Genomic DNA, 26,834 nt, shown 5'->3' on the forward strand with positions numbered 1-26,834 from the left:
TGGAAGTCCATCGCATGTCTCTCTGTGCTGGCCTCTGCTGGTCTTTCAGGCTTGAGCACCCCTCTCTCTGTAAATCAGTTTCCACTGTTTCTCATTCTTCACATTGGAAAGCATGGCCATAGTCAAATCCTGGGCTTTCCCCCTTCATTCAGGAGGGACTCACATCGAAGTGGGGATCTTTTGAGTGCATCTCCAATTTCCTTGGCTTAGTTGGGACAGGTGTGCACACTCTTGGTCCCATCAAGTATGGTTTGCGGGCGTGGTCGTCTTGTACCAGTATGGCTTCCAGGAGCCCTGCTGCTCTGGCCTCCTGGATGGCAATGGGGTTAGTGCAGATGGGGCCTCCCCGGAGCTGGGTAAGTGGCTTTGTGCTGGGCAAACTATAAGATCCTCTCCCTGCTATACATAGACACCTTTTTTTTTTCATAACATTTAAAGATCCTCTACCTAAGATGATCTGCTTGAATCATGTGTGTATCATTTCTCTACCATACACGCTCCTTTCTTACACGGGATACCCTAAAGTCATGTTCTGCCAACTGCATCCAAAGAGTTTTTATGGAGATATTATTCATGATCAGAGCACATGATTTCAGGGCAAATTCTATGCCTCTTCCAATTCAGTCTTGTCTACATTTGATATGTCACTATCTTGCAACTTATGGATTATTATTATTATTTAGATTTTATTTATTTACTCGAGAGACACACAGAGAGAGGCAGAGACATCGGCAGAAGGAGAAGCAGGCTCCCTGGGGGGAGCCCGGTGCAAGACTTGATTCCACATCCTGGGATCATGACCAGAGCCAAAGGCAGCCACCCAGGTGCTCAACAACCTATGGATTATTTAAAGATAAACACTTCTTACGCATCTGGTACGAAACGGTGGGGGCGGAAATTGGAATAGCCACAGTAAAAACTCAGAAAAAAAGAAGAGAAAATAAAGAAGAAGAGCCATCATTGGTGATAGGTGCTGAGCTCATGCCTTCTGTTGTTGATAAATGACAGGATCTCAGATTCTCGCATGCATCCATTAGTCATGTCATTGGTGGCTGCACAGCAAGTTCCCTGGTTAGCTGATCTGGCTGCCTCGGGTTCTCGCTGGTGGATTGCCTTTGTCCTGTACATTTTAGGGCCATCTGAGAGTGACAGTGGACAGTGTGTGCTCTGTTCAAAGCAGCTCACTTTTTGTTAGTACAAATACTTGGGACTGGGGACTATTTTAGGAACTGAAAAATTGTGGAACCTTCTTCACTGGGCCTGCTTTTCGTTTTTGGGGGTTTTTTCCTTTCTTCTTTTCACTTTCTGATCATGCTAGTGTCTTAAAGCATTAGTTTAATTTCTGGGACTCCATTTGCTAATAACCGTTGCCAGAAATTCCTGCGTTATCTGTGGCTGAACACTAGGGCTGGGCTCCCTCTCCCTGGACCCTGGCTTTCTACTGAAGAGGTGAGTTTTCTTCTTAATCTGCCCTGAATGCTGCTCCACCCTCTGCTGAAAGCATCATCACTTTCATCTGCCATGAGCCACTTCAGTGAGAATCCTTCATACTTGGCTGTCTTCAGGAGAGCCTATCCAGATCTCAGAAATTAAGAGTTGAACAAAAAGCAGATGATTCACTCCACCCCCCAGTGCTTGAAACTAGGCAGACGTGCCCACACACAACAGTTGGGCTGGCTCTCAAAAGCAAGCCATGCATGCTACTGGTTGAAGTAGCTGTATATTTTAAACAACATCCACTATTAAATATTGTTTAATAATATTTAAATAATGTATTTCTTCCCTCTCTTCCAAAGCCTGCTCACGCTCACTTTCTTAAGTCTTCCGGACTCAACTCTTAGCCTCATATTCGGGATATATAACTCTGTCCCCTGGCAACCCTTGGGGTCCCTTCTTGACAGTTTGAGCTGTGGGTCTACTATGGTTTTCCAGTTTGCCCCTACTCCGACCTTGGGACCCTCCTCCCCACAGGAATCTCTGAGCTCACTTTAGCCTTACAACTCAAGAGACTCTGACCACCTTCAGGCCAGGCCAGCCTTTACAAAGGGAGGGAATACACAAATGGGGGAGAAATTTCTTTACCTTCTTGGTCTCTACATTTTTGAGTGTCTTTATTCCCTAAGCGACTGGGTCATCTGGAAAGTTGGAAAACAGTACATTCCTCAGAAACAGTGGAAAGCCTTCTGCAACTTTGCATCTTGAGAGTCATGACTCTGAAAGATCAATCTGGGATGGGAAATGAGTGTCTTGAAAAAACAGTGCTGTCAGTATTTGGGTTTCAGTTTCTCTCCTACAATGGCCAACAAAACTGGGCTGTCCTTTTGAAAAGGGGGGAGTATGTCACGTATTGGACATAACTCTTTACTTTTTTCGTTCTTCCTTCTCCCATTCCCTCTTCAATTTGCTTTCTCTTTTGTCTTTTTATTTTACTTTTTAAAGTAAGCTCTACCCAATGTGGGGCTCAAACCCACAACCCTGAGATCAAGAGTCACATGCTCTGTTGACTGAGCCAGCCAGGTCCCCCTGCTTTCTCTTTTATTTTTTTTTTTATTTTTTTTTTTTTCTGCTTTCTCTTTTAAAGGATATTTACTGACTTCTTATTATGTGTTGAGTGCTATGCTCTGTGCTAGAAATATAGTAGTATGCACACTGTTCTGTCTTCATAATGCTTAAAATCTAGTGGGAGGAGAGTCAATGAATCATGTAATATAATTGTGGAAAGTGTGGAATGTATAGGGTGCCATCAGAGCACAGAGAAAGAAAATCCAACCAGGACATGGGAGGGTCAGGAAAGACCTTCAGGACTTTAAAATCGAGATCTGAATGGAAAATAGGATTAACCAAGAAAATTTGCATTTGGGGAGATAGTGATGAATGGGAAGTAAACAGAATTCAGGTGGCAAATGTCTAACACATATCAGCTGTCTTCCTTCTGTTAGGATCCAGTTAGGATGGATTTCGATGCCCATCCCACATTCTGCAGAAGCTCAAAGTCTACCACAAGATCTTTGAGGCTTGTTCTTGGGTTTGTGCCTGCTTTCCCTGAAAAGCTCTGTCCTTTTCTTAATTGCTACAAAAATCTAGCCAAAGATGGAAAAAATAGAGAATTAAAAATACTAATTGATAGGACTCCAATGAATTGATATGCATTGAACATAAAAGTCCATGAATTTAATATAAATTGAAAATAAAAATTACAGGGGCACCTGGGTGGCTCAGTGGTTAAGCATCTGCCTTTGGCTTGGGTCGTGATCCCGGGGTCTTGGGATCGAGTTCTGCATCAGGCTGCCTGCAGGAAGCCTGCTTCTCTGTCTGTGTCTCTGCCTCTCTCTCTGTATCTCCCATGAATAATAATAATAATAATAATAATAATAATAAAATAAATTTTTCTTAAAAAGAAAGAAAATAAAAATTCTATTTATAATTTTTTAACCTTGCTATGACACTATTTGGAATTTATTATTCCAAAAACTGATAAAGAAAAAGAGTGAATTGTTTTCTTACATTTACATGGATCTCAGAATAAGCATATGGTTGAGGGAGAACTTTCTATGGAAGGACTCTAGCTAATCAGTGTGGCAAAACGATATAATTTTAAAAGCATTGCTTTGTGACCACTAATGAATCTAGGCACTGGTCATCAATGCTCTTATCACTATCCTGTGTACAGTTGCTTGGAAACTACACAGGATAGATTAGACTGATATCACCTGAACCAACTGATCAACCTTCACTTCTTTAAAAGTAGAAATTAGACATTAATTAATTGCTTTTCAATTTTCAAGATGAAAGAGGAAGTACATAGTATTACCTACGGAATATCCTTAGGGGAAAAAGAGAAAGAAAAGGAAAGGAAAGTAGAAAAATAAAACATTTAATCTAAATCTGATTAAATCTTTAGATACGGCTAGCGTTTACAGGAGATTCAGAAAGCAGAGGAACATGTTAGCTGATACTACATGCACAGAATGCAATCACCCGAATCCAGAAAATGATGAATTCTATGGGTTTCTCCAACAAATTTTAAATAGCAATAAAAGTAGAAGTAACAAAAAGAGTGGGGAAACTGTGATGGGTAAAAAGAGATAGGAAAGACATCAACTGAATGCAATATGCACATCTTTTTTTGGATCCTGATTTGAATGAACCAAGTGTATGAAAAAAGTTTTGAGATGTTTAGGGAAAATTGAATTCAAATGGAATATTAAATGGTATTAAGGCATTAATGTTTATTTTGTTATTTGAGATAATGATATTGTGGTTCACATTTTAAAAAGTCTTTGTCTCTTCCGTGTTGTTGGTGTCACATTCTGGAGTTTTAAGAGGTAAAGCAACATAATGTCTGTGTTTGCCTTAAAATAAACGATTTGGCAAATTAAAAAAAATGGTAGGGGAATTTGATGAAATGGAAAATGTGATCATTATGGAAGCTGGGAAATAGTACATGTGGATTCATGATATTTTTTTTTTTAATTTTTATTTATTTATGATAGTCACAGAGAGAGAGAGAGAGGCAGAGACACAGGCAGAGGGAGAAGCAGGCTCCATGCACCGGGAGCCCGACGTGGGAATCGATCTAGGGTCTCCCGGATCCGGCCCTGGGCCAAAGGCAGGCGCCAAACCGCTGCGCCACCCAGGGATCCCTGGATTCGTGATATTATTCTTTCTTTTAAGAAGCATGATGATGGGATCCCTGGGTGGCTCAGTGGTTTAGAGCCTGCCTTTGGCCCAGGGCATGATCCTGGAGTCCTGGGATCGAGTCCCGCATCGGGCTTCCTGCATGGAGCCTGCTTCTCCCTCTGCCTGTGTCTCTGCCTTTCACTCTCTCCCTGTCTCTCATGAGTGAATAAATAAAAAAATCTTAAAAAAAAAAAAAGAAGCATGATGATGATGGGACATCTGTGTGGCTTAGTGGTTGACCATCTGCCTTTGGCTCAGGGCATGATCCTGGGGTCCTGGGATCGAGTCCCACATTGGGCTCCCCTCAGGAAGTCTGATTCTCCCTCTGCCTATGTCTCTGCCTCTCTCCCTGTGTCTCTGTGTCTCTCGTGAATAAACAAAATCTTTTTTAAAAAATAGAGAGAGGCTGGGAAGGAAAGAGGGAGAGGGAGAGAATCTTAAGCAGATTCCACACCCAGCTGAGCCTGACACAGGGTTCAATCTCATGATCCTGAGATAAACACCTGAGCTGAAACCAAGAGTCAGATGCTTAACCCACTGAGCCACCCAGGTGTCCCTTATCTTATTTTTAGAACTCTTATTATTCGTTTTTATCAGTGTATGAGACAATGTTTGTTTTAGGTTACTTACATGTTTCTTCATTTCTTTACTTGTGATTTCTTTTTTACTTTTAATTTATTTTGCTTTCAATTTCCTTTTTTCCTGAATTTATCTGTTATTAAAGTTTTCTTTAATGATCTAGTAATGGTAAGCTTTTTGTCTTCGGGTAAGGGACTGAATATGTCTCCTCCAAATTCATTACTTTGAAGTTCTAAGCCCCCAAAGTGATAGTGTTTGAAGGTTTAGGATTAGGTTTAGATGAGATCAGGAGGGTGGGAGCCCTCATGATGGATTAGTATCCTTACGAGAAGAGAGAGCAGAACTCTATCCATCCACAGTGTATGAACACAGGCAGAAGGCGGCCTTCTGCATGTTAGGAAGAAGGTTCTCACCAGGAAATGAACTGGCTGGTACCCTGATCTTGGACTTCCAGCCTCCAGACTGTGAGAAAGAAATGTCTGTTGTTTAAACCATCGGTCTGGGGTATTTTGTGACAGCAACCAGAGCTAAGACACTCACTCTCATATTCCAAAAATGTCTTTACCTACACCCTAATCTTTGAATAAAAATTGTGTATATATGTGGATTTTGTCTTAGCCTTTGGCAGCTAGTTTTCAACAGTCTTTTATCTTCTGTTATTACTTTTTTTTTAAAAAGAATTATTTATTTATTCATGAGAGACACAGGGAGAGAGAGAGAGAGACAGAGACACAGGCAGAGCAAGAAGCAGGCTCCTTGTAGGAACCCGACATGGGACTTGATCCCGGATCCTGGGATCACGACCTGAGTCGAAGGCAGATCCCCAACCGCTGAGCCACTCAGGCGTCCCTGATCTTCCGTTATTACTGAAGAGAAATCTGTTGATGCTTCAACTGTTATTCCTTTCTGGGTAACCTGTATTTACTTACTGTTTGCTTTCAAAATTTCTTTTTTTTTTTTTTTTTAAGATTTTATTTATTTTTTTGAGAGAGAGTGTGAGTGAGTGGAGGAGGGTCAGAGGGAGAGGGAGAGAGAGAATCTCAAGCAGACTCCACCCTGAGCTCAGAGCCCAACATGGGGCTCGATTTCACAAGCCTGAGATTATAACCTGAGCTGAAATCAAGAGTCGGAAGCTCAAAATTTCTAATGGGTGTTCTGCGGCTTAACTATTATGTATGTGCCTATGGATTTATTTTTTTATTTTTACTTATCTTGCTTAGTTAGGAATTACATTTTAAAATCTGAATTGTTTTCTCTCATTAATTTTAGACAATTATCAACCATTATCTATTTGAATATTTTTCTCTCCCCCATGTTTTCTACTCCTTTAAAAATTTTCCTACTTCCACTTCTTTGTTACTCTATGCTGCTGCACTGTGGATTTTTTCTCAGAATTTTCCAGAGTATCTGGAAAGAAGGACAGATCTGCTGTTTAACACATTCATTGAGAGTTTGAAAATTCAGTAAGTTTCCATAGTTTCCATTTCTAGAGGTTTTAGTTTTTAAACTTTAAGATCTTTTTTGACTCTTATCTTCTTTTTATGTTTTTAATTTTTTATGTGAGTAAATGTATTACACATACTATACACAAGTATAATGTATGAGGGTGATATGGGAAATGGGGCAAGAAAAGCAGTGTTAGAAGGATCAGTAGTGGTGGGGCAGCGGGCAGGTTACAGTATTAAATGAGAGGCTCATGATACATCTCCTTGACTTGGTGAGATTTGATCAAAGATTTAAGAAGCTGAGGGAGTTAGCAAGTAGATAACTGGGAGGCGCATGTCACAGGTCAAGGGAATGGCTTATGCCTTACAAAGGGTATAAGGTAGGAACATGCCTAGCATGATCAAGGAATAGCAAGGAACCTCATGTGCTGTAATGAAGTGCAGGAATGTGGAGTCAGTCATAGGAGATCAGGAAGGTACAGGAGCACACATCATACAGGCTCTTGTAAGCCATTCTAAGGACTTTGCTTTTACTTCGGCTGACACTGTGACATTGTAGTGTTTTAGGTGTAGAGGTGACATGAACTGACTTACATTTTTAAGGATCACTCTGGATTCTTTACTAACTAATTAATTTTTAAAGATTTTATTTATTTGAGAGAGAGAGAGAGAGAGAGAGAGAGAGAGAGAACAAGTAGTGGGGAGGGACAGAGGGGGAGAGAGAGGGAGAAGCAGACCCTTTGCTGAGCAGGAAGCCCAACATGGGGCTCAATCCCAGGACCCTAGGATTATGACCTGAGCCAGAAGCAGCCACTAAACTGACTGAACCACCCAGGTGCCCCTGGATTCTAAACTTAAATTAGGCTGTGTGTGTATAGTTGGAAGGGGTGCTATGGTAGAAGCAGGAGGACTTGCTGGAGTTAGGGCAGCAAATGAGATATTTTTATGGTGATGGTTCTGCCCGGGGGTGGCTGTTGAGGAGGTATAAAGAAGTGGGGTTCTGGATATACCTTGAAGACCAATCCAGCAGGTTTTCATGATGAACAGATGTGAGAACAAGAGTGGAACCAAGAATGAAACCAAAGTTTTAGGGCTGAACAACTGGAAGAGAGATTTACTATCACTAAAAGGGGTGAAGGATGTGAAGGAGCAGACTTGAAGGAATATGAGAAAAGTTTTGGGGTTTTGATGTTTCTTAGGCATCTAAGTAGAAATTTTGTGTTGGCCGTTGTATATTCGCATCTGGAATTTGGGAGAGCAGTGTGAGTTAGAGACAGAAATTTGGGAGTGATAGGTTCATAGGTGGTTCTTCAAGCCTTGAGACTCAGTGAGATCACCAACAGGGTATCACTAGGAGAGGAGGTGGGCCCCAAAGACGGAGCCTGGGACACACCAATCTAATCCAGCGATGGTCTCCACAAATACAACATACATTACAAGAGGTGGTACTGATTTCTCTATTAGTGGTAGTCTATTATCTATACTGTTTTTGGATTCCTTTTTTGTTTGTGTGTGTGTGTGTGTGTGTTTGGTTTTTGTTTTTTATTCACATAGGGCCTGTTCTATGGTGCTCCATGTTGTACGCTTTTTCCTTAGCTTTGGTGTTCCAGAATGCTTGCATTGTGTAAATTCTAGCCCCAGACTCAGGCGTAGACCCATCATTCTAGGTTCTCAGAAAAGGATTTTTTTCCATCAAGTTTTGACCAAGACTGAGTGGTTCCCTTGTCATCTCTGTTAGTGGCAGGTCTTTCTAAACTACTTTTGCTGAGTATGTGCTGTCCTTTGCTTTCTTGTGACTTGGTTCATGCATTTCAATGACTGTTTTGTTTCATGCAGTGTTCAGGCTGTGGCTTTTCTTTTTAAGTGTCATCTTCCATGTTGCCTTGAATACATGCACCATCCCATCTTCTCCTTGGTCACTGCCTCAGTTCAGGCCTTCTCAACTTACTGTCTTACTGTTTTGTGCCCCCCTTGGCTGGTCTCTTTCTGTAGTGTCTCCTATAATCATTAGATAGATTTTTTTGTGATGCAAATCTGAAGATTTCATTCCCTGATCTACATTTTTTTTTTTAATGAGTTTCTCTCCCCATAAGGAAAAATCTCAGTGTCTTTGTTAGGAATTGTAGGGAATCTGTGGCTTCATCTCTCACTTAACACCCTCTGTCCATGCTTTGTTTCACCCAACCTAAGTGTTCTGGGGACACACCATCCTCTCTCTCTTACCTTTGCATAGTCTGTACTTTTTTCTTGGAAGGCTCTTCCAGCTTTATCTGCCTAGTTATCACCCAGTGTCCTTCAAGATTGACGGCTGATGGAATCTTTGAAACTCTTCCATAGGAGCCCTGTGTCTTTTCAGAATGAGTTGGAAGGCTTTCCTTTGGGCTCCTACTCCTTTCTCCACATCCCCTGGACACAGAATTATAACTCTTAATCTTTGCACCATGATTAGGGTTTCTCCCCCTGATGGAAACGATCTTCTTATTCACAATGCCTAGCATTGTGTGTTTGTGTGTGTGTGGGGGGACATAATACATACTCAATAAACCTTCACTGAATGATTGAAAACATGGGAAAAAATTTTTAGTGTGACGGGGGATGGGAATACCCTGTAACTTTATAGAATAAAGACTCCATGTTGATTTCAAAGGATAAGATAAAAAAAAATACTGGGATTTATTTTATTTTTTTAATTTTATTTATTTATTCATGAGAGAGAGAGAGAGAGAGGCAGAGACACAGGCAGAGGGAGAAGCAGGCTCCACGCAGGGAGCCTGATGTGGGACTCGATCCCAGGACTTCAGGATCACACCCCGGGCCAAAGGCACTAAACCACTGAGCCACCCAGGGATCCCAATACTGGGATTTAAACATATTTTGAAACACCACATTTTTTTTTCTGTATGTTAATACCTAAATGATACGTAAGTGAAGTGATAATTGTTAAATATTGACAGGGCATTAAAACCACTACAGTTGTTCAAATCTAGTAAGAATAAAAGTCCGTTTAAGGGGGGCCTGGGTGGCTCAGTCGGTTAAGCATCTGACTTGGCTCAGGTCATGATCCTGGAGTCCTGGGATCGAGCCCCTCACTAGGCTCTCTGCTCAGCAGGGAGTCTGCTTCTCCCTCTCTCCACTCATATTCTCTCTCTCACTCATTCTGTCTCTCTCAAATGAATAAAATCTTAAAACAAAACAAAACAAAACAAAACAATGACAACAAAGCCCATTTAACACAGAGGCAGACTTTATAAACCTTAAGACTGGTTATATAAATATAAAGCATAAGAAAATGTTCATGGTGCATTAACAGTGACAAATAATGATGAAATGATGGAATGCATTTGGAGGGCGGTGTGCAAACCTGAGGACACCATGGCTGTCTGACCTGTGTGGCTCCTTACACTTTCACTGACTGCAAGTTCCGTGCGAGCGGGGCCTTTTGATGCTGGGCACACAGCAGGTGCAATACATGTGTTCGTTGAATTGAAATGTTCCTAAGGACACTATAGATATTGGTTTTTTTTTTTTTTTTAGATATTCTTAATAGAAATATGTTTTGACAGTCATGTATGAGCATTAGGGAAGGATCTTGTAAAAAATTATCCTTTCTAATTTTTATGTATTATAAAGGCTACAGCAATAATGTAACATTATTATTACTATTATTATTAATCTAATGACCAAAAATAATCATTTGTGTAGCACTTGTTTTGTACTATACTCTAAATACAGTTTTGTGTGTGCACTTTTTAAAAGATTTTATTTATTTATTCATGAGAGACATACAGAGAGAGGCAGAAATACAGGCAGAGGGAGAAGCAGGCTTCCTGCGGGGAGCCTGATGTGGGATTTGATCCTGGAACCCCAGGATCACGACCTGAGCCAAAGGCAGATGCTCAACCACTGAGCCACCCAGGTGTCCCCTAAATATAAAGTTTTTTTTTTTAAATCTTTTTTTTAATATATTTTTTTCAATTTTTATTTATTTATGATAGTCACAGAGAGAGAGAGAGAGAGAGAGAGGCAGAGACACAGGCCAAGGGAGAGGCAGGTTCCATGCACCGGGAGCCCGATGTGGGATTCGATCCCGGGTCTCCAGGATCGCGCCCTGGGCCAAAGGCAGGCGCCAAACCGCTGCGCCACCCAGGGATCCCTAAATATAAAGTTTTAAAAGCATTTTTACTTACGTTAATTCACCTTATTTGTATACCAACTTTACAGGTAGGTATTCTTCTTCCTATTTCACAGACTGGAAAACTGAGGCAGAGACATTAAGTAACATGCCCAATGCCTTGTAGCCGGTAAGTGGTAGAGCTGGGATTTAAGTACATCAGAGGAGCTTTCTTGTTTCCTCTTCTCTCCCAGACTTTGCTCACATATTTTCATAACTGTAGTTGCCACATACTTAAAATCAAATCTTCAGACTTTTGTTTAGCATCTTCTAAACATTTTGTCAAAATATTACACAAATCTAAACATTACAATTTTAAATGACTGTATCACATTCTACTGAGTTGTGCATCATAAACAGCTTGGCTGTTTCTCACTTGTTGAAAATTTAGGTTGTTTTCAGTTTTTTTCTACTACACATAATACTAACCTTATTATGTTGATGTATGTGGCTTTTTTTTCTCCTTTAAATTTTTTCTTTAAGCTAAAAACCTTGAAGTCATACTTGTTGTAAAAGGAGTAAATGATTCTGTTACTCTTGATGTGTAATGAAGTCAAGAAGAGTTGTGTAAATATGAGCTGTTAACAGCAGCATGTAAGAATCTTTCTTCCCAACTTAATTTTTGCTAGGTATTTTTGTTTACTTTTTTTTTTTTAAGATTTTATTTATTTGAGAAAGAGAGCACACGTGGGGAGGAGGGGAATAGAGGGAGAGGGAGAAGCAGACTCCCTGCTGAGCAGGAAGCCTGATGCAGGTTCCATCCTCAAACCCTGAGATCATGATGTGAGCCAAAGGTGGATGCTTAACCATCCGAGCCACCCAGGCATCCCATATTCCTGCTTACTTTTAAATACATATATAATCAGAAGATCATAGGGGAAGGGAGGGAAAGCTGAATGGGAAGTCATCAGAGAGGTAGAAAAACCATGAAAGATTCTTAACTCTAGGAAACAAACAAAGGGCACCTGGAGGGGAGGTGGCGGGGGATGGGGTAACTGGGTGATGGGTATTAAGGAGGACACGGGATGTGATGAGTACTGGGTATTATATGAAACTGATAAATTATTGAACAGTACATCTGAAACTAATGATGTACTATGTTGGCTAATTGAAATTAAAAAATACATATATAATAGGCTTTCTCTCTTTTCACTTTCACTTATTTATTAGGAAGTTTGAATATATTTTTTTAAGATTTTATTTATTCAAGAGAGAGAGAGACAGAGAGAGAAAGAGCATGAGCAGCAGGGAGGGGCAGAGGCAGAGGGAGAAGCAGATTCTCCGCTGAGCAGGGAGCCCCAAGGTGGGGCTTGATCCCAGGACCCTAAGATCACGACCTGAGCCCAAGGCAGATGCTTAACTGACTGAGCCACCCAGGCGCCCCTGGAAGTTTGAATATTTTTAAATAATATGTTTCATTTATCTTTTACTGCCATATTCATTACAAATATTTTTCTAATCTGTTTGCCTTTACAACTTTAATTTTGGTAGTTACCTTTACCAAATTTAAAACTATATGGGTCAGGTGGGTTTGTCTCCAGTGATAATTTCTCCCCTTTCCTAACTTTTAGAATGTCACCTTTCCAAAGCAGGTACTGTGGGTTGTTTATGGCCAGAGTGCTATTTGATTTTTTTTGGCATATGGAGTTTAAATTGCTAAGAAACGATAGAAATCCCAGAGGTGTGTAAGTGAGGGTCTGAAGGAAACATAGTTGGAGTGACACGGAGAACTGTGTGGATTGCTCCATGACTCGTCATGTCTAACCCATGGGTACCATGTGGTACCCATTCACAGTTTGAAGCCCAATGTTACCGAATTTATTTACAGTTCAAAGACTTTGAGTCCTTTCTTGCAGCACGGATCTGGTCCAAGACAATAATTCCTCCAGTTTTTTTTTTTTTTTTAATTCCTCCAGTTTTAGAGAACAACTGCTTTACATTGTGGAGAGTTTGAGGTGAACTGGTGAGTGCATTCAATACTGTTACTTGTCTACTTTGAACAATGGTATGTGGCAGTGTTGGGATATTTTTCAGGAAGGTTGGTTGTGTCAATGCCCATATGACTCCTAAGTTGGCATTTATCTTCTGTAAATTCTATACTATCTCAGGTGAAGTTCTCAGCTTTGGGGCTTCAAGCATTTAGGATTTTAAGCATACTTGGTATGGATCCAGCTCCCAGGGACAGACTCTCATTAACCCAGGTGACAAGAGACTGATGTATAAATCAAAGTGCCGGTATTATTTTGCATTGAGAACCCTGAGCATCCGTTTGATCGAAATATTTAGGTCAGTATGATGAGCATATTCTCTCTCTTTTGGCAGCTTTCCTTGGGGAGTGAAATTAAAATAGGAAATTTCCTGGTGAAGCAGAGCAAAGAGAGAGAGTTGTCTGACTTAGATAATTAATCACATGGGGTTTCAGCAGCCATATATGTTCAAGTCCATTGATTATAGTGCTGGGCTCTAGGGGCCACTCTGCCCCTTGCTTCAGCAGAGCTTATGTGGGTCCTACCCTCTTCTGGGTCATTGAGGTTACCTATTCAGTGTGTGAGTTTTCAGGCTCAGTCTTTTTCCCGATGGGGTTCAATATAGTGAACTACATTCCTGCTTACCCAATTGCTATCACGCTCCAAGTCGGCCTCCCTGTGGTAATTCCTGGGTCCTCCTCATTGGTGTTTTGGGTGTTTCTGAACACATTTCAGCAGTCTCTTGGAGGAACCGGATGACTAACCTCTTACATTAGGTGTAGACTTGCTGATTTAGCTCTTTGGGGACAAGCTTTTTCCATGTTCTTGGGGATGGCTCCTCAGTATTACCCCCCTATGGCTCTCTACACTGTGCCCTGGAGAATGAGGGCTCTTTGTCATTCTGTCCGACTCCAAATACCTTCAATTTCTGACATTCCTTGTTGGCCCCTCTTGGGAATTTCCTGTCCGGAAAGTTGACCTTCACCTTTCTTGGTAAATGTCAAACCATGCACATTTGGGGCTTGGTTTTCCTTCTTCAGAAATTGCTCAGGAGGGGCCCCAGGGTGGCTCAGTTTGTTAAGCATCTGCCTTTAGCTCAGGTCATGATCCCAGGGTCCTGGGATGGAGCCCTGCGTCAGGGTCCCGGCTCACTGGGGAGCCTGCTTCTCCCTCTCCCTCTCCTGCTGCCCCTGCTTGTGCTCTCTCTCTGTCAAATATATAAATAAAATCTTAAAAAAAAAAAAGTGTTGCACAGGAGGCCTCCTAAGCTGATAGGAAAGGCCTGTACTGACCTGGGGTGCTACTCAAGCCTCCAATTGCTCCATTCGGCTGTGTTTCCAGACTGTCCTCATGCTGTCCCCTCTCCTGTCTCTGCTCTTGGGCCACCCTGGCTATTGTATTCATTGGGTCCTGGGTCCTGGCCTCATGCCTGGCTCATCAACCCTGAACAAGCTCTGCCAGCTGCTACGTGATTGATGACAGTCAAAGGCATGCTGGCAGTTTGGCCACATCCCAGCACAGTCTTTGTTAAAACCAACAAAATAAAATGTGCCTGGATAGAAAATGTAGTGCTCTTTGGGCTGAAAATTGAAGACTTTTAAAAGTGTATTAAGAAGAATAAATTTCAGAATGTTTCACAATGCTTAACACAATGGTCTGCACTAATAAGCCAACACACAAGAAACCTAAAGAACAGAAGTGATAGTGTTTCATTGTGAAGATACTCAATGTCATGAATTGTGCATAAATCTTATGCCAAAATGATAACACTGTAGTTACGCAAACCCTGGTAAAAAATCAAGAATTTATGAAACTTACCAAATGTCACAGCTATAAAGTTTGTGTTCTAACTGATTCTAGCATTCTGTGGCTGAGAACACAACACCAGCGATGCCAGGCCTTCTAGAACTCACATATTCTTGCTCTTCGTTTGGGGCTCTTTCCACTATAATTGATGACACAGAATCATTTCCTTCAGTGACCAGTACTCCAAAGACAAATGATGTAGTGAATCACAGAACACCCAGTTTCTTTCTTTCTTTTTAAAGATTTTATTTATTCATGAGAGATACACAGAGAGAGGGAGAGACACAGGCAGAGAGAGAAGCAGGCTGCATGCAGGGAGCCTGATGTGGGACTCGATCCCAGGACCCTGGGATCATGCCCTGAGCTGAAGGCAGATGCTCAACCACTGAGCCACCCAGGCATCCTGTCTTAACTTTTTATTTTTTATTTATTTATTTTTTAAATATTTTATTTATTTATTCATGAGGGACACAGAGAGAGAGAGAGAGAAAGGCAGAGACACAGGCAGAGGGAGCAGCAGGCTCCATGCAGGGAGCCTGACGTGGGACTCAATCCTGGGTCTCCAAGATCACACCCTGGGTTGAAGGTGGTGCTAAACCGCTGAGCCACCTGGGCTGCCCTGTCTTAACTTTTGAAAAGAAAACGATGAACTTGAAAAACATCAGTTGGGGAAAAAAGTATTTTGAACATAGGTCATAGTGACTCTGACTCCTCTGTTTTGGAAGGATCTCCTTTTCCTAGAATGCAAACACATCCTGTATTTGTACAGGACTCCAAGTACCTAAAGTACTTTCATGTCTGTGACCTCATTACATCCTTAGGATACTTTATGAAATAGTGTATTATTCTCATTTTCATGCATGAAGAAGTTGAGGCTTGTTTTCTGGGACTCTAGTCTCAGGACTTTTCTTCGACAATGTGACCAGCCCAGGAGAAAGGACATCTGTATGTGACTAATAAAAGGCAGGCTTCCCACAGAGGCATACTTTTTTAGCCAACAGTCCCTTTCCATTGGGCTATTATAGCTTATTGATACCAGTTGCAATGATGAGCGCCAGCCAAACGCCTCCTCTGTGTCTGGGAAGGTGTAAGTGTTTTCATGTGTGTGTGCTGGGCATTTGCTTGTTTGTTTGTAAGGCGTGTCCACCTCCTCTCTGCTGTCTGTCTCCAGGAAATATGCTTCCAGGCTTCCCTGTCTTTGACTTCCACCTCTTCTAGAGCAAGGAGAAGCACTGGCAGGGGACTGCAGGCTGGTGAGGGGGAGAGAGGCCAAGACTCTTCTCCCCCTTCCCATCTGCCTTGTGTGCTACCTATCTCTACATCACATCCAGCAGCAGCTATTTGTCCTTGGTGCTGTTAGTTCTCCTGCCTACCACAGTCCCAGCTCCTGCCAACCACCCTGACTTTTGGGCTTCTTACAGCCACCACCTTCATCTAGCCTTCAAGCCGCCAATGTCTAGATAGCTTCTTTATTCTCTCTGGCTCCCTAGCTCTTCCACCTTCTGTGCAATTCTACATGAATTGAATTCACCTGCCTTGAATTCTACATGAGAGACCTGGAGTTGTTTGGTTTCATGACTGGTCCATGCTGCTGCAACATACTATAGTTAATCTTGACAGGGCTCCTGGGAGGAGGTAATATTACTATCTCCACCTTACAGATGGGGAGACTGAGGCTCAGAGGGCACTAATGATGTGCCAAAGCTCATAGAGTCTGTAAATGAGGCCCTGGGGCTCAATCCAGCAATGTCTAGGAGACGGGTGACACTGACTGAGTGCATCCTGGTGCCAGACCCTGGGGCCTGAGTGAGTCTCAAGAAGCCCCCACAGCAATCTCCCCAAGTACGGATGAGGAAACTCAAACCCAGATGTGTCTGCTCTAAGCCTGTTTTTTTCTGCAACTGCTCCTGCTTCCCCAGAGTCAGTGTGCATGGCAACCACCGCGATAGGGCATTGGTAAGGTGTACATTCCCAGTACGCTCCGCCCTAGATTCTAGCTCAGTAGGTTTGGAAAGGGGTTCGGGATATGCATTTGTGCAACTGCCCTAAGTGACGCTGAAGCAGAAGGCATGAGAACCACATGGGGATCAACACTGCTTAGGCCCTTCTCTCCGCAACACCCTGGGTGGTCCTGCAGGCCTCCCCGCCAGCCTCGGTTTCCTCATCTGTCAAGGGGCAGGGGGACTAGCTAACCTGCAAGGTCATCCCGGGTCTGCCCAGCTGCGAGCTGTGCTGCAGGGGTGCAGGGCTGCTGGGGGGACTGCTGCCCAGCGCCGCCGCGCCCTCCCGGGGTCGGCCCGGGCCCAGAGTCTGGGGTTTCTCATGGACTGCCCGGGCTGGGAGACGCGACAGGAACTCTGCGGCCCGAGAGTAAAGAAAAGCCCTGTTTATTGGTTTGCAGTAAACTGGCCAACCGGTATTTTAAAAAGGAAGTGAATCGTGGGCTGGGGGTTTCAATTCAGGGAAATATTTGAAGAACTCAGTGTTTGCTCTGAGAGGTCATTAAATAGGTTTTGTTCCCACACCCTCTGGAAAAATGATGCTTCATTAAAATGGCAACACGAGGTGTCACGAACCGGTGAAATCGGGCACCCTGAAAAGACACATTCACTCGATGCCACTTAAAATGTAAAAGGAGTGGAAAGAAAACAAATGGACATTTTCTGGAGGCAGCTGAGCGACACAAAACACAGGCATCTTTGTCTCCTCCTTGAAAACTTCCACAATGCGTTCCCCTTTCTTCCTCCTGACTAATCTGGACTTCTGAGAGGTGTTGAGTTTCGGCCAAAGTCCGCGCTGCCTCCATCAAAGGCGGCCGAGGCCGGGTAGGCCGCTCGCACCTACCGAGCCGGCCCCGCCCCCGCCGCCCTGGCCCCGCCCCCCGCCCGGCCCCGCCCCCCGCCCCGCCCCGGCCCCGCCCCCTCGCCGCAGGTCATCCCCAGAACCAGCTCACAGACCGGATTTGCAGGAGCATCAATCGCGGGCGTGAAGGGCCGCGGGCGTGGGCGCCGCGGGGGAGCCTGCCGTGGCCGCTCCGTCCGTCTCTGCGCGCTCCGCCCCGGGCTCCCCAGGCTCAGACCGAGCAGATCCACAGATTCACAGTCGCAGGCAGGCTAAGCCGCTGCCGCGGGTGTAGCGCGATCCTTCTCCTTTGGTTCCGGTCCGGGCCTGGCTCGGCTCGGGGTTTCCTTCTTCCCAGTGGGGGTTCCGCGCTGTCCGGAGGCTTGGTGTGTTCCACAAGTGGCGCGGGGGAGACTGGGGTTCTGCTTGCGTCCCTACTGCTATAAAGGGCCGACTTCCGGAGCATCCCTCTACCTGGAATTCCAGGGTGATGGTTCAGAATTGTGAGCTGATAATGAATGAGGATAAAAAAACACTTTGAAAATACAAAATAATACAAACACGAAATATTGTTTGCTCTTAACTAATAAGCTTTCCTATTAGTTAGGAAAGTTCCTATTAGGCCTGTCTGATCCCCTGTTCTCTCCTGTCCAGGTTTGGGAGCTTCATGGGTGTCCCTGCCCCACGAGGCCTCTTCGCCTGCCCCCCGCCCCCAAGCTGGTCCCTGCTCCCTGATGCTGTGGAAAGGGCCAGGGCCTGGGAAATGGTCGGTCCTGATGCCTGTGTGTTGCATGGTGATACTGGCGCGGGCCCTCACCCCTGCCTATTACCCGGGAGCAGCCTCGGCAGCATCGCGGAGCCCCACACCCAGCAAGGCACAGGACAGAAGGCCGGGGTAGAACCTTCCTCAGGGCAAGGCCTGCTGCCAGGGGCTCTGGGCCGCTGCTCTGGGGGCACTTCCACATCCTGCAGCGCTGAGAGGTTTTCCTGGGGGAAGGGCGGGGACTTTGGGACGGGAGAAAACCCACTGCGAAGCCTAGTGCAGTCTAAAGCAGAATCAGGTCTATGCTGTCCCCTGGTGGTCATGTGTTGTTGTACGACAGTCGGCTCCTGGAGTCCCTGTAAAATCACAATTAGAATATCGAACTCTTTTTTTCTGGACGACAGATTCTTTTTAAAATTTGTGAAAAAGTTCTGTGTACAGAACTACAGAAAATCTACCATTTTTTCTTTGAAAATCTACTATTTTAACCATCTTAAAATATGTAGTTCTGGGACAATAAACGCATCCACGTTGGCAATTTAATGTTAAATTGTTAAGACCAAAGTTATGTCATATCCTGTGGGTTTTTGTTTTTTAATTGAGGTATAATTGATATATAACATTCTATTAGTTTCAAGGGTATACAGTTACTCTTGTGTCTGGTATTATACAGTATGGAAGTCTAGAGCTGTGAAGAATCCATGAAGATACATCTAGAACAATGAAAGCATAGATCTCAATCTTCTTGTGGGAACGAAGGCAAAGTTCTCCTCCGGGAGCCATGCGGTCTTTATCTGGTAATGAGCATGAACTGGCGGACATTGTCAGAACAAAAACAAATCTGGTGGATTTAAATTGGCTCTCACAGGTAAGAATTGCAATTATATTATTTAATCGATTTTGACTTTTACCAAGTTTGTTTTAGAGTCCCATCTCATTTTGGGGGGAAGAGAACAATATGATTTTGACAGGGAAACAGAGACAGGAGCCTAAATCCTGAGCAGAGTCCTTAGCAGATTGAGGATTACAGGTTTCTGGGTCCTAAATCAGAAGTCGAGTGGGTCAGGGATTCGGGGGGTAGACCTGGAGAGCTTTAGTTTTGGATTAGCGGTTTCACACCCTCTTTTTCCTCATCCCTGTCACAGCACACTAGGAATGCTTCTAGTCAGCTGCGTATGCTACGTGAGGCACTTCAAATATGTTTCTGGGAGTTGTCAGTGCTGTTCTCTATGAGGCCTGAAGGCAAAATTCAATGTTTGTAGTAAATAAAGTACTAAAATTATATCAGCTATTAAGAGGATGGATTATTTCCAAGTTGCTTAGCCATATTGGCTGAATGTTGAGTTCAGCAATGGTGCCAACATATTATGCACAAGAGTTTTTATATTCCTGGGCACTGAGAACCACACTGAACATGGTGATACAGAGTCTGCTGAGCAGGATGTCAAGGTATGGTCAGCAGGGTTCAAGAAGGAGTTTATGGATATGTAAGAGCAGGTTCTGGAAACTTTGCTAGGATGGAACCTTCACCTGACTCGTTCCCAAAAACTGATGCAGGTGAACAGGTACCATCAGAAGCCAGACTCATGTTTTACAAACAGTGGACTCCAAGGAATATTTGTTTCTAGAATTTAAGGCACCTCTCTATGGATTTTCTCTTCCTCTCCTTTTCGGTCTCTATCATGGACTGAGTTTTGTCCCTCCAAAAGTTAGATAGTGAAGTCCTAACCCCCAGGACCAGAAACTATGACTGTATTTGGAGATGAGGACTCAAGAGAGCTATTTAAGTTAAAATGAGGTCACTAGGATGGGCCCTGTTCTGATATAACCGGTGTCCTTATAAGAGGAGGAAGTGAGGACACAGATATGCACAGAGGAAAGACCATGTGAGAACACAGGGAGAAGACAGCCATCGGCAAGGCAAGGCGAGAGACTTCAGAAGAAACTAAACTTACTAATTGACAACTTTAACTCAGACTTCTAACCTCCATCGCTGTGAGGAAACAGATTCCTATGTAAGCTTCCTGGTCTGTGGTACTTTGTTACAGCAATCCTAGTAGATGAATACCATCTCCTTTTGTATTTAAAGAACATGACTGGGTGGCCCATATGCGCTCAGTATCAACACCAACCAATGAAAGTCATCAAAGGCTATTCTGCAAGGAGCTAAAAAAACCCCATAAACCCAGGAAAGTGACTTGTGACATAACCTCTGCTTTGAATGTCTTTTACTAGACAAGATACATTAGCACACTTTCTGGAGAAAAGCCCAAATACATGCCCAAGATATGTACACCAGGGTAATGATTGAATATAAATCTTCCTCCCTCCCCTGGCTCTACGGTGTCCTACGGAAGGAATCCAAATAGTATGAAAAATGTCATCAAGTTTAGATGCATCATACCAGCCAAACTTATGGAGCCAAGCTGCGAAGTTACGATTGTTATAAGAAAAATGTATTCACTTAATGATACCTCTACTTTTTCCTAAGCACTTCTGAAATATCTGGTGTTTAACTTATAGATTACATTATTTGATGAAACTACAAAAGATTTAGTAAGAAGAGGGACCCAAGCACTGAGGATTTAGGATCCAGCTAAGGCAGATACGGTGCAGGGCATCATTGGTGGTGGCGATGTGGGTGACACTGGCAACCAGCTAACCTTTACGGAGCATCTCCTGTGGCACAGGCACTAAATTAGTGCTTGGCAGCAGCCTCACAGGAGCACTGGCAGGTCAGATGTGGTGTAAGGTAACAGTTCAGTTTTGGTCAAGGCTGCTACTCAGTTGTGTGAAAGTGAGCAAATGACATGACACTCTGTGACTGTCTTCTCCTTTGTAAAAGGTTGTCGTTAATACACTTGAAGTGCTTGATATAGTGCCTGGCACATATAAAGGTTTCAGTACATGTATAGGCTGCTGGTATTTTTCTAAACATCCTAATAAGAGGAAATGAAGCAATTTGCTCAAGACCTTGGGGACCATTGCAAAGTAGGCATCCAGGTGGGCACGTCAGGTCCCTGCATCACTTGGGCTCTCCAGAAGGTCATACTGCCCTTTGCAGATTCTTGGGACCTTATTCCTGCTGAGACATGAGAGAATGATTTTAAACTGGGTGACACATGCTCCCTTACCCCTAAAAACTTCATTATGTGTTACCTAAAAACAAGGGCTTTCTCTTTCAGAACCACAGTAAAATGATCAAAATCAGGAAATTAACATTGGGATGCTAATATCCAACCTCTGGGACTTATTCACACTTTGGCAATTGTTTCACTTACATACAGGAAAACAAAGATCAAAGAATTGTTTTCCGGGTTGGGATCCAATCTGGGGTTTCAGATGCCATTTAGTTGGATGCTTTTTTTTGTCTTTCTTCATCTGGAACAATTCCTCAGGCTTTTTTTTTTTTTTTTTGGCTTTTCATGACCATGATGACTTTCATGCTTTTAAAGTACAGGTCTTCATTTTGTAGACTGCCTCTCAATTTGAAGACAGATTTATTTTATTTTTTAACTTTTTAAAAGATTTTACCTGTTTATTTGAGAAAGAGAGCATGAAAGAGCACAAGTGGAAAGAGGGACAAGCAGGCTCTTTGCCGAGCATAGAGCCCAATGTGGGGCTTGATCCCAGGACTCTGCGATCATGACCTGAGCTGGAGTAAGATGCTTCATGGATTGAACCATCCAGGGACCCCAGATTTTTTTTTTAATGTGCACTTTCTGGAAACACAGTAAATTTATCCAAAGGTATGAAAGAAAATGGCAGGAATACATGACTTATCCTAATAGACACTGATGGTGCTATTTTGAGGTAAGATGGGTCTTCTGATGATACTTAAGTTGAGCTGTATTAGTGGATGTCATGGTTGACCCTGATATGAAAGTTGCTCACTGTTAGTCTGGTAAGCCAGTTGCTTCATATATATGATTATGTTTGATAACACGGTCTCTAATATTCCGTCCAGTTGTAGATTCTTCTAACATGATGGAATTCTGATATGTTATGATGCTCCCCACATGCTCAAGTGTTCCCACAGTGAGGAGCATCCTGGTTAGCATCACTTGTCTCCAACCGTTCAATTCTCTCCTCCCCCTAGCCTTTACAATATTTATTCCATATTTTTTCACATACTCAGGTGTCTTATTTTGACTGTGCATCTCCCATGAAACTCTTCTTTGGATGTAGGACATGCCTCGTGCTAAGATTGCATCCAACACGTTTTCTCCATTGAGGATACTACGAGCTCCTGGAGGGCTTGCTTGGCTCTCCCTGCGTACCATCACGCCCAGGTCGGCGGTTGTGTTTTCTTCTCAAGAAATAATTGCTGTGTACACATACCTGGTAGGAACTGAAGGCCTGCGGAATGGCAATGTTGACAAAAGGCTGGCCTCCATGCCATTATTCCCTGGGTAGCAGTTCTCAGGCACACATTCTTTTACCTTCTTCTTCTTCTTCTTTTTTTTTTTTTAAAGATTTATTTATTAATTTTGGTGGGGGTGGCAGAGGGAGACTCTCCAAACAGACTTTTTGCTGAGTATGGAGCCTACTGCAGAGCTCGATCCCACAACCCTGAGATCACGACCTGAGCTAAAACCAAGAGTTGGTTGCTTAATAGATTGCACCACCCAGGTGCCCCACTCAGGCACACTTTCTACACATTATTTCCAAGGGCTTCCTTTGCTCCATGTTTGTTTTGGGGGGTAGGAGAAAGGCGATGCACCAGGTCCACTGGGATGGTAGACTTTGGAGGTGTCTCTGAGAGAATAAGGATGCTTAAGAAATGAGAAATTTTGCTAACAATTACAGAGCAAAGGCGCAGAGTTTTTATTTGAAATGGCAGAGACCTGGCCGGTTACTAGGAAGGTGAGAAGGAATGGAGTCCAGATAAAACTCCAACACCAGAAATTGGAGTTCCACACAGCCCTCTGTGTGTGATAGTTATGGGATGGATGGAAATAGAACAGTTTGCACTACACGTAACTTTCAAATACCCACCCATCCAGGCATCTACCCATTAGTTGTCTATTCAGCATGTCCCGGCTCCCATTCTCGGCCCTTCGAATGCCAAGGGAGAAGGAGGAAAGGCTCAGTCCGTTCAGCGGGCCAAGGTAATTACAATGTGGTGCGCTTGACTTCAAAATACATAAATAATTTCAGAGTCGAAACTGTAATGTAATGAATGCAGGGACCATTTTCCCCTTTCAGGCTGGCGACCTCCCGGGATGGCTTCCATCCCCTGGCAAGGATGCCGTTGAGGGCCTCGGCGGGCACACAGAGTCACCTGTGTGTTGGAAGGCCTCCGTGGGCTGTGGGAATGGCACTCTTGGATTTCCTGACTTTTGTGCATTGATGGTTTCACTCACAGAGTCGCATTAACCCAGTTTCCCAGACTGAATGAAACCATTGGCAACTTTCTGATTTGTTTTTCAGCCGGAGTCGGAGCTGGTAAAGCAGCCAGGAATTCCCAAGCTTTCCCAGGCGAGGGTGGAGAAACACCAGGACGCCTTTTTCTTCTTCCCCGGTCATCTGCAGCCAAGTGTGCATCGGTCAAAGGCAAACTCTGAATCGGGCTTTGTGCAAGTCTCTGGAAAGATACCCAAGATCGTGTGACAGGGAAAAAGTGACAGTGGTGGTGGTGGCAGTGACATCTGCGGAGCCAGCCCCATCCCTATCTGCCGCAGGATGCGTGTGGGCATGCTTTGTGGGAACAATCCAGCCCGGGTAGAATGGCGCTTTTGACATCAGCTGGGGCCTGGGCTGCCTTACAATGAGGCCTGTTGGTCAAAGGGAGACTGTTTAATGAACTGCGCACCAGAGGCCAGCTCTGGCCATCTGTACCGAGGCTCTTTGGAGCGAGTCTTTACTGTAACTGGCTACATGTGTGAAAGCACATTGCCTTTCACAGAAAAGCGACTGCAACAACAAATTCATATTTCAGGACCGTGAACTTTTGAATGCTCTTTGTGGCGTGTGATGAAAAGCTCGATACAAGCTTGATACTCAGACTTTGTTAAAGCGGGGAAGCCTGAGAAAGTATCTTTCTTTTGGCTCTGGGGTCAACGATGATAATGGCTTTTTCCTTACCCTGGGCAGCGACGACCTGTCGAGGCTAGGAAAACACTTTATGAAAATGGAATTCATTAAAGCCAGTCATAATCGGGGGGGAAGGCAGGCGATCACGACTGTCACCACTTCGTAGGCGAAGCGTTGATGCTCAGGGGTAACAGTGACTCCTGACCAAGGTCGAAGAGCAGGTGGGAGGTGGCACTGACATGTCACTGTGTCCTCCAGCCTCTGGCAGCGAGGAAGGACACGCAAGGTTTGCACCGACTTTTCCTGGCAGGCTTGTTCTTCCCAGCCGGAATGCAGGTGGCAATGTTGTGATTCCTGGCGTAACCTTCAATGCTTCAATGATAATCTCTGTCGGCGCCAGGCACCTGCGGAGTGTCACCGCGTAACTCCCGGGCTTAAGTGATGCATGCCGAGGTTTTCGTAGCAGCCTCTCATTTATTGGTTGTGTTGGAAAGAAATCTCTAATACCTAACTGGGTACCTCTGGATTTTAACAGCTGTGCTTTATAAGAGATTTGGGAGGGGGATTGTTTTCAAAGTGCCTTTCACAAAGTATCACCTTCGATGGGAGTTTCCATTCTGTTCCAGTAGAATGACTCACAGTGCCCCTATGCTCAGAAAACCAAGCCTGCAAGAACAATCAGACAGCTTCTTACTACTCATTTTAGCAAGTATGCCCCTAAGCCACTTTCTCTTCACCTCCCCTTTACTGGCAATAGCCTTAGCGGAAGGCTTTGATGTCAAATGCTGAGTATCTCGGAAGACGTCTCATGCAGACGAGACCGCATGGCCAGGTGCTGGAGAGTCACAGTTGGATTGGACTCGAAGGTCCCTTCTAGTCTGAGATGGTGTGACTCCGGAGCTAATTGGTCTCAACTCCTCAAATGAAATGATAGTGACTACCGTTTATCGAGCACTTTCTGTGTTGGCTCTATGCTGATGAGACCTTAATATCATTCATTGGATTCCAACAAAACCCTTGTCAATATCATCCACGTGTTATGAACGAAGAATAGGGGTTTAGAGAAGTTAAAAACATGTCTCATGGCACAGATTTAAGAGTTAGCAAGTGACCATCCCCTGAAAATTGATTCCAGATGAGTCTAAATCCATACTCGAAACCCACAACTCAACCAGCATGAAATGTAGACACTTGTGGTTGTCTTCCTCTCAGATCACGTCATGACCTCCAGCTCTCTGGGTGGCTAGTACTGATTCTTTAGTCAGATTCAGTATTGGAGTTTGCCAGGAAGACTTCACACAGGGGCTGACAATGTCCCAGCCCATGAAGCCTCTTCTGGGATTTCCAGACAGCTGGGGGATTCCAGTCCTCTTGCCAATTAGAGATCAACTAATTGTTGAAAGTACAAATGCCCTTGAGAGAAAACACATTAACTCTCACCCATTAGCACTACTGTGTGAATTAGTGTAGTCTAGTAAATGCCCAGAAGGAAGAAACTCAAGGTCCATAGGTCCAGATTAATGACCATGTGAGCACCCCAATGAGGACACTAGATTGGGGAGGAGGCTCTGAGGAAGCATTTCTCAATACCTTGCATGCAACTCCTGTTCAAAGAAGATTCGCTGATATCAATTCATAGTCCTCTTTTCTCCTGGGCTGAAAGCATAACACTTAACTAGATAGAACATTCCAAATTCTGACTGTGTAGGGAGAACATATATCATAATAAACTACAATTTATTCTTAAAATATGTTCTGGGAAGTCAGGTTTAATATGTATACATTTTTTTTTCTCAGAAAAAAGGAAATATCTATATTATACACAGATATCTGTATCCATTTCCTTTCCCTCTCTATCTCCTTATTGTGGAAAACTGTCCCTACAATTCTATCCCAAGAACATCTTATTTCTCATCCAGTCTGTGGCTCATTGTGTTACAAAGTAATGCTTCCTGTCTTTCCAGTGGGGTATAGGTATAACAGCAGTTTCCACTGACTACTTTTAGCTACAAACAGTCTGACGTCAAAAGTCACTTTTCTTCCACAAATGGGTCTCCCTCAGACGCTTTATTTAAACAATCTAAACATTCATGCCATAAAGGGGATGTTAGCAATGGCAAACCAGCCTAAAGCCATATGAAGTATGCACATGCCATCTAGCACTCATAGTGAAAAATACAACATTTTAGAATAATTCAGGTTTTCAGTTTGTTTTACCTTTGGAATTAAAATGAACTTAAAAGTAAAACAAAAAAAAAGAAAAAGAAAAAGCCTTCATAATATGTCAAGGTATTGGGATATAAAGTATATACTAAATATTGCAAGAAAATATACTTTATCTTACTTTTTTTTTTTTTTTTTTTGGAGAGCTTCTATGCTTGAGGAACCAGACCTCTTCTGTGTGCCACTGATCGAGGCCCCAATTTCCATGAGGACTGAAGCGCCTTTGTTCAGAGCCTCACCTGATGTATCTTTCATCTGGCTGCTGATTCAGATCCTTTAATAAACTGGTAAACATAAATATATATATATGTTTCTATATATGC

At 43.4% G+C, this 26,834-nt stretch overlaps 1 long non-coding RNA gene across 1 annotated transcript; it reads left to right on the forward strand.

Annotated features, from left to right (window-relative positions):
• Positions 1-18,928: 18,928 nt before the first annotated feature.
• LOC144300231 (uncharacterized) lies at positions 18,929-26,481 on the forward strand. The gene is made up of 3 exons (XR_013366822.1): positions 18,929-19,120; positions 22,391-22,544; positions 23,686-26,481. It is a non-coding gene; the product is annotated as an uncharacterized LOC144300231 (long non-coding RNA).
• Positions 26,482-26,834: the final 353 nt, after the last annotated feature.

Source organism: Canis aureus, chromosome 28 (genome assembly GCF_053574225.1).
Source record: "Canis aureus isolate CA01 chromosome 28, VMU_Caureus_v.1.0, whole genome shotgun sequence".
NCBI classification, from domain to species: domain Eukaryota; kingdom Metazoa; phylum Chordata; class Mammalia; order Carnivora; family Canidae; genus Canis; species Canis aureus.